The following is a 14,857-nucleotide window of genomic DNA, read 5'->3' as shown; positions in this document are numbered from 1 at the left end:
CATTACACTAAAGTTGCCTTTGCTATGACTAATTTAAAGAAATTCATCACCATTTATATTTGCAAATCAATGTTACCTTCAAATGGTCACTTTGCAAAGCTATATGCTTAGCCTAGTGATGCTGTGTTTTGAGAAATATTCTCATAACTTATTCTTTGGAATTATCTTTGAGACTGGTTTGAGCTAATCAAGAAAGAGAGAGAGAGAGGCAAACCAAAAAGTGGACTTTTAACTATAGAGAACAAACTGAGAGTTGCCAGAGGGGAGGTGGGCTGGGGGGATGTATGAAATATGTGATGGGAATTAAGGAGGGCACTTGTGATGAGCACTGGGTGTTGTATGTAAGTGATGAATCATTGAATTCTACACCTGCCACTAATATTACACTGTATGTTAACTAACTGATATTTAAATAAAAACGTGGAAGAAAAATGAAACTTTTCACAATATGGTCATATCTTCTCATACTTTGTTTTTGACCAAAAATGGCATTTTTTGAAAGATTTTATTTATTTATTTGACAGAGAAAGAGTGAGCACAAGTAGGCAGAGAGGCAGGCAGAGGGAGAGGGAGAAGCAGGCTCCCCACTGAGCAGAAAGCCTGACATGGGGCTTGATCCCAGGACCCTGAGATCATGACTTGAGCCGAAGGTAGACGCTTAACTGATGAGCCACCCAGGCGCCCCCCAAAATGACATTTTTAACATGATCCTTAACTTCATTGTTCAGGTTTTGTTCTGAATGAATTTTGACTATTTCCCAAAATCAACTATCCTTGAAAGACAAGCATTTGTTACCACAGTGATTACTTTAAAATATGTGATGTTGGTTCTGAGTGCAATTCTAAAGGAAAATTACAAAATATTCCTGAACAATAGGAGTATAATTGTAATAAGCATTTATCCTTTCAAAATGGCATCTTAGGAAAAACTCACTTGGATACTTGCTTTCTAATAAGTTTATTTTAAAAAATCATTAGCACTGAGGGGAGTCCCATGTTCTAAAAGTTTCAATGCATTGATGGGATCCAGAATGGTAATGTGTGTGTGTGTGTGTGTGTGTGTGTGTGTGTGTGTGTTGTGTTTGTGTTTCTTGGGTGATTTTTCCCAGATGTAGAGGTTCCAAATAGAGAGTACTATTCATCCTCCCAGGCAAAGGAGATTCTCTAGAGATGAATACCTTGGTGTGATATGTAGAATATGTTGATGGCATAGTTGGAAAGGTTATGAAAGTAATAAGGAAGTTAGATAGAGGCAAGGCTAAGGCAAAAATAAGGCAGATCAAAACGATGTTGTGAAGATCAGATGAACCCATTAACAGTCTATATAGGAGGCTGAGAAGAGAAGTTGTGAGGAAAAGGGGGATTAAAGAAGACTCTAAAGTTGAAACTTTGAGTTATTAATGATATCAGTGATGTTTCCAATATTGGGAAGGACAGGGAAAGAGAAGGGTCTAGGTTTTAGATAAATTTATAATTGCTAGAAGTTTGTTTTTATTTTTCTCTTATCTCATGTGTGAAGCCTTATCTAAGTGATCCATGTAAGGATAGATAGATGACAGATAGGTAGATGGATAGATGATAGATAGATGATGATGATAGATAGATATATAGATGATAGATGAATAGATAGAGATAGTTAAGAGCCATTAACAGAACAAATGATGAAAGCACATAATCATTTGAAGGTCATCTTAAGATAAAAATAACCAGACTTCACATATTTGCAATTACTCTGTCACTGATGTCAACTGCTGATAAAAAAACAATGGACTCTCCAAACTGTTAGAGTTATTACTCCAATCACTTTGCACTTAACATATATTTATGTTGCAAGTATGGGGGAGGGGAGCATCTGAGCTCAAGCCATTTGCCATCTCTTAGACCTAAGTCTTATTTCTTTAACACTTGTAAAAATGTTACAAAGAAAACAGGGATAAATACAATAAACTCAATCTAAATGCATCTCAAGAAGTGGGTAGTCACTTACTTTTCATTCCAGTGAAATATAGTATTAAAAACCAACCAAATATTGCAAATAATGCTATTCATTGAGAAAAAAAATACTTCTTATTTTGTTACCAGTTTTGGTTTAGAAATAGCTTCTCTCTTTAGTCTTTTGAAAGATGTATTTAATGGGAAGGAATTAAAAATAAGAAAATACTGGGGCGCCTGCGTGGCTCAGTCAGTTAAGCGTCTGCCTTTGGTTTAGGTCATGATTCCGGGGTCCTGGGATCAAGCCCCATGTTGGGCTTTCTGCTCAGCGGGGAGCCTGCTTCTCCCTCTGCCCCTCCCCCTGCTTGTGTGTTCTCTCTCTCTCTCTCTCTAGCTTGCTCTCTCCCAAATAAATAAATAAAATCTCCAAAAAAATAAAAATAAGAAAATACCAAGCTCATGACTAAATTACTCCTAAACACACCATAGGCTTACAGGTAAGTCTATCTTTACTTTTTGAGTAGTTCATGACATAGAGAGGTAAGCGATTGGCCTATGTCAGAAATAAAAGTGAGCAAATTAACAGGTAAATTTAATAAGAAAAAAATATGATCTTTTTTCCACTGCAGGTTTTGGAGACCAGTGACCGTTCAACATACTTTCAGGTACTTGATGATTCCCCTTGCTGTGGTGGGGGAGAGACTTGTCATTTCCTGCTATAGGAAGGCAGCAGGCTGTGGTAGAGAAAATAAAAATAGTACCACATTGCCACAAAGTATGCTCTACTCCATTTTGGTGTGTGTGAGTGGAAGGGTGATATTTTTTTTAACCTGACTTGATTTTATTTGTACTACCTTTGACAGTAATACAATGTGATTGTTTAAATGTATATTTTGAAGAGTTATGATTTTTTTAAGATTTTATTTATTTATTTGAGAGAGAGAGAATGAGAGAGAGAGAGCACATGAGAGGGGGGAGGGTCAGAGGGAGAAGCAGACTCCCTGCCGAGCAGGGAGCCCGATGCAGGACTCGATCCAGGGACTCCAGGATCATGACCTGAGCCGAAGGCAGTCGCTTAACCAACTGAGCCACCCAAGCGCCCTTGAAGAGTTATGATTTTAAAAAAAAAGCAGTGAGTGTATTTTGAGTTGTTTATTCTGTCTTAGTTCACAGCTTGCAAATAAAAGTGGCAAATTTGTAGTTGGATGGTTTTTTAAATGCTAAGTGGACAAAGAGCTTATGAGGCCACTGTTTCTCTGAAAATGTGTTTTCTTTTTGATTGTTTCCGAAGTTTCTTCAATTTGATTCCCAAATACATAAATGAATACATTGTAATTATTTCAGGGGAAACTGTGAAGGAAATCCTATCAGTTCACTGGGATGGTATTCAGAGCACTTGTTTTATCCATTGGCAAATGATAAAAAGTAAGAGCGAATTTTACTGTTGGGGGAAAATAGATAATTCTATAAAAAATCAGATGTAATTCTTTTTTTATCAGTCTATACTTTTAATGCTTTAAAAATATACATTTTTTGATTATAACAAATTAATTTCAAAATGTTTGTAAGGAAGCATTTTGCAACTGAAAAATGTATTCTTAAAGAATGTATTTTTAAAATTTTATTATGTTATGTTAATCACCATACATTACATCATTAGTTTTTTTTTTTTTAAAGATATTTTTTATTTATCTATTTGACAGAGAGATAGCACAAGTAGGTAGAGTGGCAGGCAGAGGGAGAGGGAGAAGCAGGCTCTCCGCTGAGCAGGGAGCCCGATGCGGGGCTCGATCCCAGGACCCTGGGATCATGACCTGAGCTGAAGGCAGCTGCTTAACCAACTGAGCCACCCAGGTGCCCCTCATTAGTTTTTGATGTAGTGTTCCATGATTCATTGTTTGCATATAACACCCAGTGCTCCATTCAGTACGTGCCCTCTTTAATACCCATCACCCGGCTAACCCATCCCCCCACTCTCCTCCCCTCTAGAACCCTCAGTTTGTTTCTCAGAGTCCATAGTCTCTCATGGTTTGTCTCCCCCTCCAATTCCCCCCCCTTCATTTTTCCCTTCCTACTATCTTCTTTTTTTTTTTTTTTTAACATATAATGTATTATTTGTTTCAGAGGTACAGGTCTGTGATTCAACAGTCTTACACAAATCAGATGTAATTCTAATAAAAAGAAATGTTCTTTAAAAAGTGGCTTTTGTAATCTCCAAATGCTTTGATGTAGCTCAATTAATGATTAAGACAATAGCTAGAAATCACTAAATGCTTTTAGATTTTATAACTTGAAAAGACTTTAAAACACATACTGCAAAAATTATGCAAAAAATTATGTGAAACTGGATTATTCAAAAATTGTTTCTACAAACATTTATGGACATTTGTATCATGTATTATTCATTTCCTAAAAGTCTGTTAATGGACGTTTAGTACAGGTCTATTCTAAGTGTTGTGAGAGATACACATATAATTAGGACAGAGTCTCTACTCTCAAAGAATTTACAATCTAGTGGGGATATGGACAACTAACTATACCATCAGACAAGATGAAACACATCAGGCCATAATAGAGGTACAAGCAACATGCTTTGGGAAGTCAATGGAAGAAAAGATAATTACGATTTAAATGACTCAGTGAAGACTTGGAGGATAAAAAAAGATTTTTGAAATTATCCTTCCTATCAAGAATTTGTCGGGGCACCCAGTGGCTCAGTCGTTAAGCGTCTGCCTTCGGCTCAGGTCATGATCCCAGGGTCCTGGGATCCAGCTCCACATCGGGCTCCCTGCTGGGCGGGACGCCTGCTTCTCCCTCTCCCACTCCCCTTGCATGTGTTCCCTCTCTCGCTGTGTCTTTCTCTCTGTCAAATAAATAAATAAAATCTTTGAAAAAATAATATGTCTATCAAACTGGGAAAGTGGGGAACTGGAACATAAAGACATGTAGGTTAAATGAAAAGACAGAGACAGCAAGGTACATGATATATTCAAGGATAGCCTGACATAATGGAAGCCTAGAGCATTTAGAAGAGTGTAAGAGATTAGGCTAAAAAGAGAAAATAAAGTTTTTTGAATGTCAGATTTTTAAGCCATCACAGTGTGGATACTTAAAAGATTTTGTACAAGTACATGATATGCTTCAATCTATATCTAATAAAAACGCCTGCAGAAATATGTCAATCTAAAATAAGAAAGTTATGCTATTTAACATAATAAAGAGGAAGTAAGGCTATTACTCATGTAAAATATTATAGATGGAGATAAAATATAAACGTGTGTTCCTCCTTCTGAAATATTGTGGAGTATTACTGATACTGTTATGGAAAATTACAGAAAGTTTAATTTGCTGATAGAAATACCTTTATTGTTGCAAATGGCAAGATTTCATGTTTTTTATAGCTGAGTAGTATTCCAATGTGTATGTGTGCATGTGTGTCTATACATACACATCTTCTCTATCTGTTCATCAATCAATAAATATTTATGTTGTTTTCATTTATTGGCCACTGTACATAATGCTGTAATGAACATAGGGGTACACATATCTTTTTGAATCAGCATTTTACCACTTTCCACGTTTTTATTTAAATATCAGTTAGTTAACATACAGTGTAATATTAGTGGCAGGTGTAGAATTCAATGATTCATCACTTACATACAACACCCAGTGCTCATCACAACAAGTGCCCTCCTTAATTCCCATCACATATTTCATACATCCCCCCAGCCCACCTCCCCTCTGGCAACTCTCAGTTTGTTCTCTATAGTTAAAAGTCCACTTTTTGGTTTGCCTCTCTCTCTCTCTTTCTTGATTAGCTCAAACCAGTCTCAAAGATAATTCCAAAGAATAAGTTATGAGAATATTTCTCAAAACACAGCATCACTAGGCTAAGCATATAGCTTTGCAAAGTGACCATTTGAAGGTAACATTGATTTGCAAATATAAATGGTGATGAATTTCTTTAAATTAGTCATAGCAAAGGCAACTTTAGTGTAATGAAAATCATATTAGATTAAGAGTGAGAAGTCTGGAGTTCTTCTTCCATCTCTGCCATTGGATGTCTGTGTGACCGTGGGAAAGTCAATTTATCTGGGCCCTCCTTTCTTTAGTGGGGGGCACTCTAAATACTCTTTATTTTTAAAAAGTTTTTATTTAAAGTCCAGATAGTTAACATACAGTGTAATGCTAGTTTCAAGTGTACAATATATAGTGATTCAGCACTTCCATATAGCACCCAATGCTCATCACAAGTGCACTCCATAATCCCCATCATCTATTGAACCAACCCCCCACCCCACTCTTCTCCAGTAACCATTAGTTTATTCTCTATAGTTAAGAGTCTGTTTCTTGATTTTCCTCTCTCTCTCTCTCTCTTTTTTTTTCCCCTTTGCTCCTTTGTTTTGTTTTCTAACTCCATATATGAGTAAAACCACATGGTATTTGTCTTTCTCTGACTTATTTCACTTAGCATAACACTCTCTAACTCCATCCATGTCATTGCAAATGGCAAGATTTCATTCTTTGTTATGGCTCAGCAATATCTGTGTGTGTGTGTGTGTGTGTGTGTGTGTGTGTGTGTGTGTGACCTCTTTATCCATTAATCAGTCTATGGATACTTGGGCCATTTCCATAATTTGGCTATTGTAGATAATGCTGCTATAAACATCTGGGTGGGGGTGCCTGGGTGGCTCAGTAAGTTAAGCCTCTGACTCTTGGTTTCCACTCAGGTCATGAGATTGAGCCCTGTGTCAGGCTCTGCACTCAGCACAGAGTCTGCTTATCCCTCTCCCTCTGCTCCTCCCCCCACTCTCTCTCCCTCTCCCTCTCTCTCTCAAATAAATGGATAAATAAAATCTTTTAAAAATCAAAAAAAAAAAAAAAAAAACCCCATCCAGGTGCATGTCTCCCTTTGAATTAGTATCTTGGTATTTTGGGGGGGTAAATACCTAGTAGTGCAATTGCTGGATCGAAGAGTAGTTCTGTTTTTCACTTTTTGAGGAACCTCCAAATTGTTTTCCAGAGTGGCTGCACCACTCTGTATTCCCAGGAACAGTGTAAGAGGTTTCCCCTTTCTCCACATCCTCACCAACACCTGTTGTTTCTTGTGTTGTTGATTTTAGCCATTCTGACATATGGTGAGGTGATATCTCATTGTAGTTTTGATTTTTATTTCCCTGATGATGAGTGATGTTGAATGAGCATTTTTGTATTCTTTGGTTAAATAACCAGAACTGAAATTGCTGAATTGTAAGGTAGTTCTATTTTTATATTTTGGAGGAATAATGCCTACTCCAACATTCTATAGCTGCTGCACTAATTTACATTCCCACCAACAGTGCATGAGAGTTCCCTTTGTTCCATATCTTCTCCAACACTTGTTATTTCATTTTTTTATAAGAACCATTCTAACTGGTGTGAAGTGCTATGTCATTGTAAATTTTATTTCCATTTTCCTAATAATTAGTGATGTTGAACATCTTTTCATGTACCTGTTGGTTATCTGTATGCATTTTTTGGAAGAATATCTATTCAGATACTCTGCCAGTTTTTAAATTATTTTCATCTTTGTTGTTGAGTGTATGATTTCTTTATATATTGTGGATAGTAATCCCTTGTCAGATATATAATTTGCAAAAACCTTCTCTCATTCAGTAGGTTGGCTTTTTGTTTTAATTATGGTTTCTTTTACTGTGCAGAAGCTTTTTAGTTTGATGTAGTCCCATTTGTTTATTTTTGCTTTTGTTTCACTTTCCTATGGAGTCCAATCCAAAAATAAATAAATAAATAACACTAAGACCAATGTACAGGAGCTTACCACCTATGTTTTCCTTTAGGAATTTCATGGTTTCAGGGCTCACATTCAATTATCTAATCCACTTTGAGTAAATTTTTGTGTTAGATAGGGGTTTAATTTCATTCTTTTGCATGTGGCTGTCCAGCTTTCCCTGTGTCATTTATTGAAGAAAAAGTCCTTTCTCCATTGTATGTTCTTGGCTCCTTAGTCACAAATTGATTAGTGTGTATATATGGGTTTAATACTGGGCTCTCAATTATGTTCCCTTGATTTGTGTGTCTGTCTTTATGCCAATACCATATATTTTGATTTCTATAGCTTTGTAGTTTGGTTTCAGATTAGGAAGAGTGATACCTCCAGCTTTGTTTATTTTTCTCAAGATTGTTTTGTCTATTGAAGGTTTTTTGTGGGTTCACACAAATTTTAGGATTATTTGTTCTAGTTCTGTGAAAAATGACTTTGGAATTTTTATAGGGATTGCATTAAATCTGTAGATTCCTTTGGATACTGTGAACATCTTGACAATATTAATTTTGCCATCCATTAGTACAGATATTTTTCCAATTTTTATAAGTTTTTGTTTAATTCCAGTTAGTTAACACACAGTGTTGTATTAGTTCCAGTGTACAATATTGTGATTCAATACTTCCATACATCATCCTGTACTCAGCATGAACAATGCACTTTAATCCCCTTCACCTATTTAACCTATCCCCCCCCACCTCTCCTCTGGTAACCTTCAGTTTGTTCTCTATAATTAAAAGTCTATTTTTTGGTTGTCTCTCTTTTTTGCTCTTTGATCATTTGTTGTCTTTCTTAAATTCCACACAAGAGTGAAATCATGGGGTGCCTGGGTAGCTCAGTCTGTTAAGTGATCAACTCCTGATTTCAACTCAGGTCATGATCTCAAGGTTGTGAGATTGAGCCCCGAGTTGGGCTCCATGCTAGGTATGGAACCTGCTTAAGATTCTCTCTCTCGGGGCTCCTGGGTGGCTCAGTTGTTAAGCGTCTGCCTTCAGCTTGGGTCATGATCCCAGCGTCCTGGGATCGAGCCCCACATCGGGCTCCCTTCTCAGCGGGAAGCCTGCTTCTCCCTCTCCCACTCTCCTTGCTTGTGTTCCCACTCTCGCTGTGTCTCTCTCCGTCAAATAAATAAAATCTTTAAAAAAAAAAAAAAACTCTCTCTCCATTTCCCTTTGCCCCTCCCCCGCCCCTCTCTGTCTCTCTCTCCCTTTCTAAAATAAAAGAGTGAAATTGTATGGTATTTGTCTTTCTCTGAATCACTTTGCTTACCATTATACTCTCTAGATCTATCCATGTCTTTGCAAATGGTAAGATTTCACTCTTTTTTTTATGGCTGAATAGTATTCCTGTGTGTGTGTGTGTGTGTGTGTGTGTGTGTGTACCACTTCTTTATCCATTCATTAATCAAAGGATACTTCAGCTGCTTCCACAATATGGCTATTGTAGATAATGCTGTTATAAACACAGGAGTGCATGTATCCTTTTGAATTAGCGTTTTTATATTCTTTTGGCAAATACCCAGTAGTGCAACTGCTGGATCATAGGGTAGTTCTATTTTTATTTTATTTATTTTTTTGAGGGGGTGGAGGGGCAGAGGGAGACGGAGAGAGAGACTTAAGCAGGATCCAAGCTCAGCATGAAGCCGGACACGGGGCTTGATCTCACAACCCTAAGATCATGACCGGAGCTGAAATGAAGCATTGAATGCTTAACTGACTGAGCCGCTCAAGCACCCTGGGTAGTTCTATTTTTAATTTTTTGAGGAAAGTCCATTCTGTTTTCCACAGTGGCTGCACCAGTTTGCATTCTCACCAAAAATGCAGGAGCGTTCCTTTTTCTCCACATCCTCACCAACACGTGTTCTTTCTTGTGTTGTTGGTTTTAGCTATTCTGAGAGATGTGAGGTGATATCTCATTGTAGTTTTGATTTGCATTTCCCTGATCATAAGTGATGATGGGAATCTTTTTATGAGTCTGTTAGACATCTATATGTCTTCTTTGGAAAAATGTCTGTTCATGTCTTCTGCCCACTTTTTAATTGGATTGTCTTTGCAATGTTGAGTTTTATCAGTTCTTTATATATTTTGAATACTAACTATTTATTGCATATGTCATTTGCAAATATCTCACATTCCATAGGTTGCCTTTTAGTTTTGTTGACTGTTTCCTTTGCTGTGCAGAAGCTTTTTATTTTGATGTAGTCCCAATAGTTTATTTTTGCTTTTATTAACTTTGCCTCAGGGGGCTTATCTAGAAAATAGTTGCTATGGCCAATGTCAAAGAAGATATGAAATGTGATTTTTTTCTAGGATTTTTATGGGTTCAGGTCTCACATTTAACTCTTTAATACATTTTCAATTTATTTTTGTGTATGGTGTAAGAAAGTGGTCCAGTTTCATTCTTTTTCACGTTACTGTCCAGTTTTTCCAATACTATTTGTTGAAGAGACTGTCTTTTTCCCATTGGATATTATTTCCTCCTTTGTCAAAGACTAATTGACCATATAGTTTTGGATTTATTTCTGCATTTTCTGTTCTGTTCTATTGACCTATGTGTCTATTTTTGTGCCAGTTCCATACTATTTGGATTACTACAGCTTTGTAATATATCTTGAAGACCAGAACTGTGATGCCTCCAGCTTTACTGTTCTTTTTGAAGATTGCTTTGGCAATTCTGGGTCTTTTGTGGTTCCCTATAAATTGTAGGATTGTTTTTTTCCATTTCTGTGAATAATGCTGTTGGTATTTTGATAGACATTGTATTAAATCTGTAGATTGCTTTGCAGAGTATAAACATTTTAGCAATATTTGTTATTCCAATCCATGAGCATGAAATGTCTTTCCATGTCTTCTGTCATCTTCAATTTCTTTCATTAGTGTTTTATAACTTTCAGAGTATAGGTCTTTTCCTCTTTGGTTATGTTTATCGTTGGTATCTTAATATTTTTGGTGCAATTATAAATGGGATTGTTTTCTTAATTTCTCTTTCTGGTGCTTCATTATTGGTGTATAGAAATGAAACAGATTTCTGTACATTGATTTTGTATCCTGTGAGTTTACTGAATTCATTTATTGATTCCAACATTTCTTTGGTGGCGTCTTTTGGGTTTTCCATATATACTGTCATCTCCAAATAATGAAAGTTTTACTACCTCTAACTGACTTGGATGCCTTTTATTTCTTTTAGTTGTCTGATGCTCTGGCTAGGACTTCCAGTACAATGTTGAATAAAAATGGTGAGAATGGTCATCCTTGTCTCATTCCTGACTTTAGAGGAAAAGCTCTCAGTTTATCTCCATTAAGAATGATATTAGCTGTGGATTTTTCATATGACACCTTTATTATGTTGAGGTATGTTCCCTCTAAACATAGTTTGCTAGAGTTTTTATTATGAATGGATATTATACTTTGTCAAATGCTTTTTCTGCCTCTATTGAAATGGTCACATGGTTTTATCCTTTCTGTTATTGATGTGGTGTATCATGTTGATTGATTTCTGCACACTTACAATCCAGGAATAAATCCTACTTGCAATCCAGGAATAAATCCCACTTGATTGCGGTGAATGATTTTTTTTATGTATCATTGGATTTAGTTTGCTAGTATTTTGTTCAGGATTTTTGCATCTTGTTCATCAAGGATATTGGTCTATAGTTCTCTTTTTTTAGTGATGCCTTTATCTGATTTTGGTATCAGGGTACTACTGGCCTCATAGAATAAGTTTGGAGGTTTTCCTCCCATTTCTATTTTTTAGACTACTTTGTGAAGTATAAGTGTTAACTCTTCTTTAAATGTTTGGTAGACTTTGCCTGTGAAGACATGTGGTCTGAGACTTTGGTTTGCTGGGAATTTTTTTATTACTGAATTAATTTATTTGCCAGTAGTTGGTCTGTATGATGTTTTGTGTTTCAGTTTTGGTAGGTTATATATTTTTAGGAATTCATCCTTTTCTACTAGGTTGTTCAATTTGTTGTTATATAGTTTTTCATAATATTCTCCTATAGTATTTTATTTCTGTGGTGTTGGTTGTTATTTCTCCTCTCTCATTTATAATTTTCTTTATTTCCATCCTTTCTCTTTTTTTCTTTGTAAGTCTGGCTAGACGTTAATCAGTTTTGTTGAATTTTTCAAAGAACCATCTCCTCATTTCATTGATCTGTTGTATGTTTTTTAATTTATATATCATTTATTTCTGTTCTAATCTTTATTATGTTCTTCCTTCTGCTGATTTTATGTTTTGTTTGCTTATCATTTTCTATCTCCTTTAGATGTAATGTTAGGTTGTTTATTTGAGATATTTCTTACTTCTTGGAGTAAGCCTTTAGTGTTATAAACTTCCCTCTCAGTACCACTTTTGCTGCATCCCAAAGGTTTTGAACCATTGTGTTTTCAATTTCATTTGTTTCCATGCACTTTTTAATTTCTTCTTTTATTTCTTGGTTGACCCATTCATTGTTTTGTAGCATCTTATTTAACTTCCATATAGTTGTGTTCTTTCCAGATTTTGTTTTTTTTTTGTGGTTGACTTCAACTTTCATACTGTTGTGGTCAGAAAAGATGCATGGCATGACTTTGATCTTTTTAATTTGCTGATGCTTGTTTTGTGGCCTAATGTGTCATCTATTCTGCAGAAAGCTCCATGTGCACTTGAAAACAATGTGAATTCTGCTGTTTTATGATGGAATGTTCTGAATATATCTGTTAAATCCATCTGTTCCATGTGTTATTCAAAGCCATTGTCCCCTTGTGTATTTTCTTTTTAGATGATCTGTCCATTTATGTGTTAATGTCCCATACTATTATCGTATTATTAGAAATTACTTCTTTTATGTTTGTTATTTATTGTTTTATATATTTGGGTGCTCCCATGTTGCATGCATAAATATTTACAATTGTTATTTCTTCTTGCTGCATTGTCCCCTTTATTATTATATAGTGTCCTTCCTTGTCTTTTGTTACAATCTTTGTCTTAAAGTCTGTTTTGTCTGATGTAAGTACTCATACTTTGGCTTTATTTTGACATCCATTTTCATGACAAATATTTCTCCATCCCCTCATTTTCGCTCTTTAGATGTCTTTAGGTCTAACGTAGGTCTTGTAAGCAGCATATATTTGGGTCTTTTTTTTTTTTTTTATCTATTCTGTCAGCATATGCCTTTTCATTGGAGCATTTAATCAATTTGCATTTAGTGTAATTATTGATAGATATGTATTTATTGTCATTTTAGTACTTGTTTTGCAGTTGTTTTTGACTATTTTTTCTGATCCTTTCTTGTTTTTCCCTTTCATGTTTTGTTGTCTTTCTTTAGTGATATATTTGGATTTCATTCTCTTTATTATTTGCATATTTATTAGTGATTTTTGATATATGATTACCATTAGGTATTTATATAATCTCTTCTGCATATAGTAGTCTATATTAAGTTGATGTGTTTAAGTTTGAGCCCACTATTTTCTCCTTTGTTACCCATGCTTTAGAACTGTGTGTCATATTTTGCATCCTTGTATGTTTGAGATTTTTCACTGATTATTTTATAGAAATATTCATTTTCACTGCTTTTATGTTTCCTATTTTTATACTGTCACTTTTGGTCTCCCCTTTCCTCTCAAAGAGTCCCCTTTAATATTTCTTGCAGGGTTGGTTTAATGGTCATGAAATCCTCTTCCTTTTGTTTGTCTCAGAATCTCTTTATCTCTCCTATTCTGAATGATAGCCTTGCTGGATAGAGTATTCTTGGCTATAGATTATATATATATATATATTGTGTCACTCTCTTCTTGCTTGTAAAGTTTCTGGTGAAATATCTGATGATATTCATATGTGGTTTCGCATGTATGTAACTGTCTTCTTTTGTAAGGCTGCTTTTAATTTTTTTCTATATCTCTGTATTTTGCATTACATTATTACATTATTAATTATACTATATTTTGGTGTGGATCTGCTTTTGTTATTTTTTGGCAGGGCTTCTCTGTGTCTCATGGATCTGGACATCTGTTTCCTTCCCAGGATTAAGAATATTTTCATCTATTAGATCTTCAAATAAATTTTCTGCCCCTTTTTCTCTTCTGCTGGGACTACTATAATATGAATGTTATTATTTTTGATGGAGTCGCTGAGTTCCCTAAGTCTGTTCTCCTGTTGCATAATCTTTTTTTTGGTCTGCTTGATTAATTTCCATTGGTCTGTCTTGTAGGTCACTACTTCCTTTCTCAGCTTCTTCCAGCCTGGACTTTACTGCATTAATCTCATTTATTGCACTGTTCATCTGTGACTGGTTCTTTTTAATTTCTGTGTTAAGGGTCTCACTGATGTCTTCTGGTCTTTTCTCATGTCCAGTGAGTATCTTTATGATCAGTGCTTTATATTCCATCAGGCTTATTACTTATTTCTGTTTCACTTAAATCTCTGGTCATGGCTTTCTCTTCTTCTTTCATTTGGACAAATCCCTCTGTTTTCTCATTTTGTCTAAGTCTGTGTGTGTGTGTGTGTGTGTGTGTGTGTGTGTGTGTGTGTGTGTTAGGAAAGTCAGCTACATCTCCTGTTCTTGAGGGTTATGGCTTTATGAAGAAGAGGTCCTGTAGTTCCCTGCCATGTAGTATCCCCTGTTCTCCAGGGCCTGGAACTTGCAGGAGTGTTTCCAGTGTGTCCTGTATGTTTTCTGCTCTTTTGTCCTAGCTGCTTTATCTTTCAGGCCGGTTGTCTGCAGAAGCTCTCTTTGCCTGTTGTGGGCAGTGTATGGTCCCTGGCCTAAATGTGGCGGGTTTTAACTAGATGTGTTCTGGTTTGCTTTTGAAATGAGACCTGTTGCCACCACCACCAGAACTGAGGCTCTGTAAAACTCCAGAGTGGGGAGATGTGGTGTTGTCAGGGGTATAGGCAGGTCTTCTGGGGAAGGGAGCCCTGCCACACTGGGTCTGAGGCAAGGGTGACTGGGAAGGGTGGTTCCACTAAAGCATGGCAGGGCATGGCTTCATATAAGTAAGTAAAGCAGTGAGTGTTGGTGATGTGTTGGTTTCTGCAGGTGGTTTTGTGCTTATACTGAGATGCAGGGGAGGGAAATGGCACCTGTCATTCCTTTATTCCAGTTGGGGGGGTTCTCTCTGT

At 36.1% G+C, this 14,857-nt stretch overlaps 1 protein-coding gene across 8 annotated transcripts in view; it reads left to right on the top strand.

Moving 5' to 3' along the window:
* The window catches only part of GPR174 (G protein-coupled receptor 174), a 68,948-nt gene that overhangs the window by 35,126 nt on the left and 18,965 nt on the right, over positions 1 to 14,857 (top strand). For 6 of the 8 annotated variants that reach the window (XM_078065274.1, XM_078065273.1, XM_078065275.1 and 3 more), the window contains one exon: positions 2,562 to 2,597. The exons of the other annotated variants lie outside the window; for them this stretch is intronic. The gene's annotated coding sequence lies outside the window, so the exon portion shown is untranslated. The remainder of the gene's footprint in view (positions 1 to 2,561; positions 2,598 to 14,857) is intronic. 8 annotated transcript variants of the gene reach the window in all.

The sequence above is a fragment of the Halichoerus grypus genome, chromosome X (genome assembly GCF_964656455.1).
Source record: "Halichoerus grypus chromosome X, mHalGry1.hap1.1, whole genome shotgun sequence".
Classification (NCBI taxonomy): Eukaryota; Metazoa; Chordata; class Mammalia; order Carnivora; family Phocidae; genus Halichoerus; species Halichoerus grypus.
Note: the sequence above shows the minus strand (reverse complement) of the source record. Positions and strands in the feature narration are given on the sequence as shown.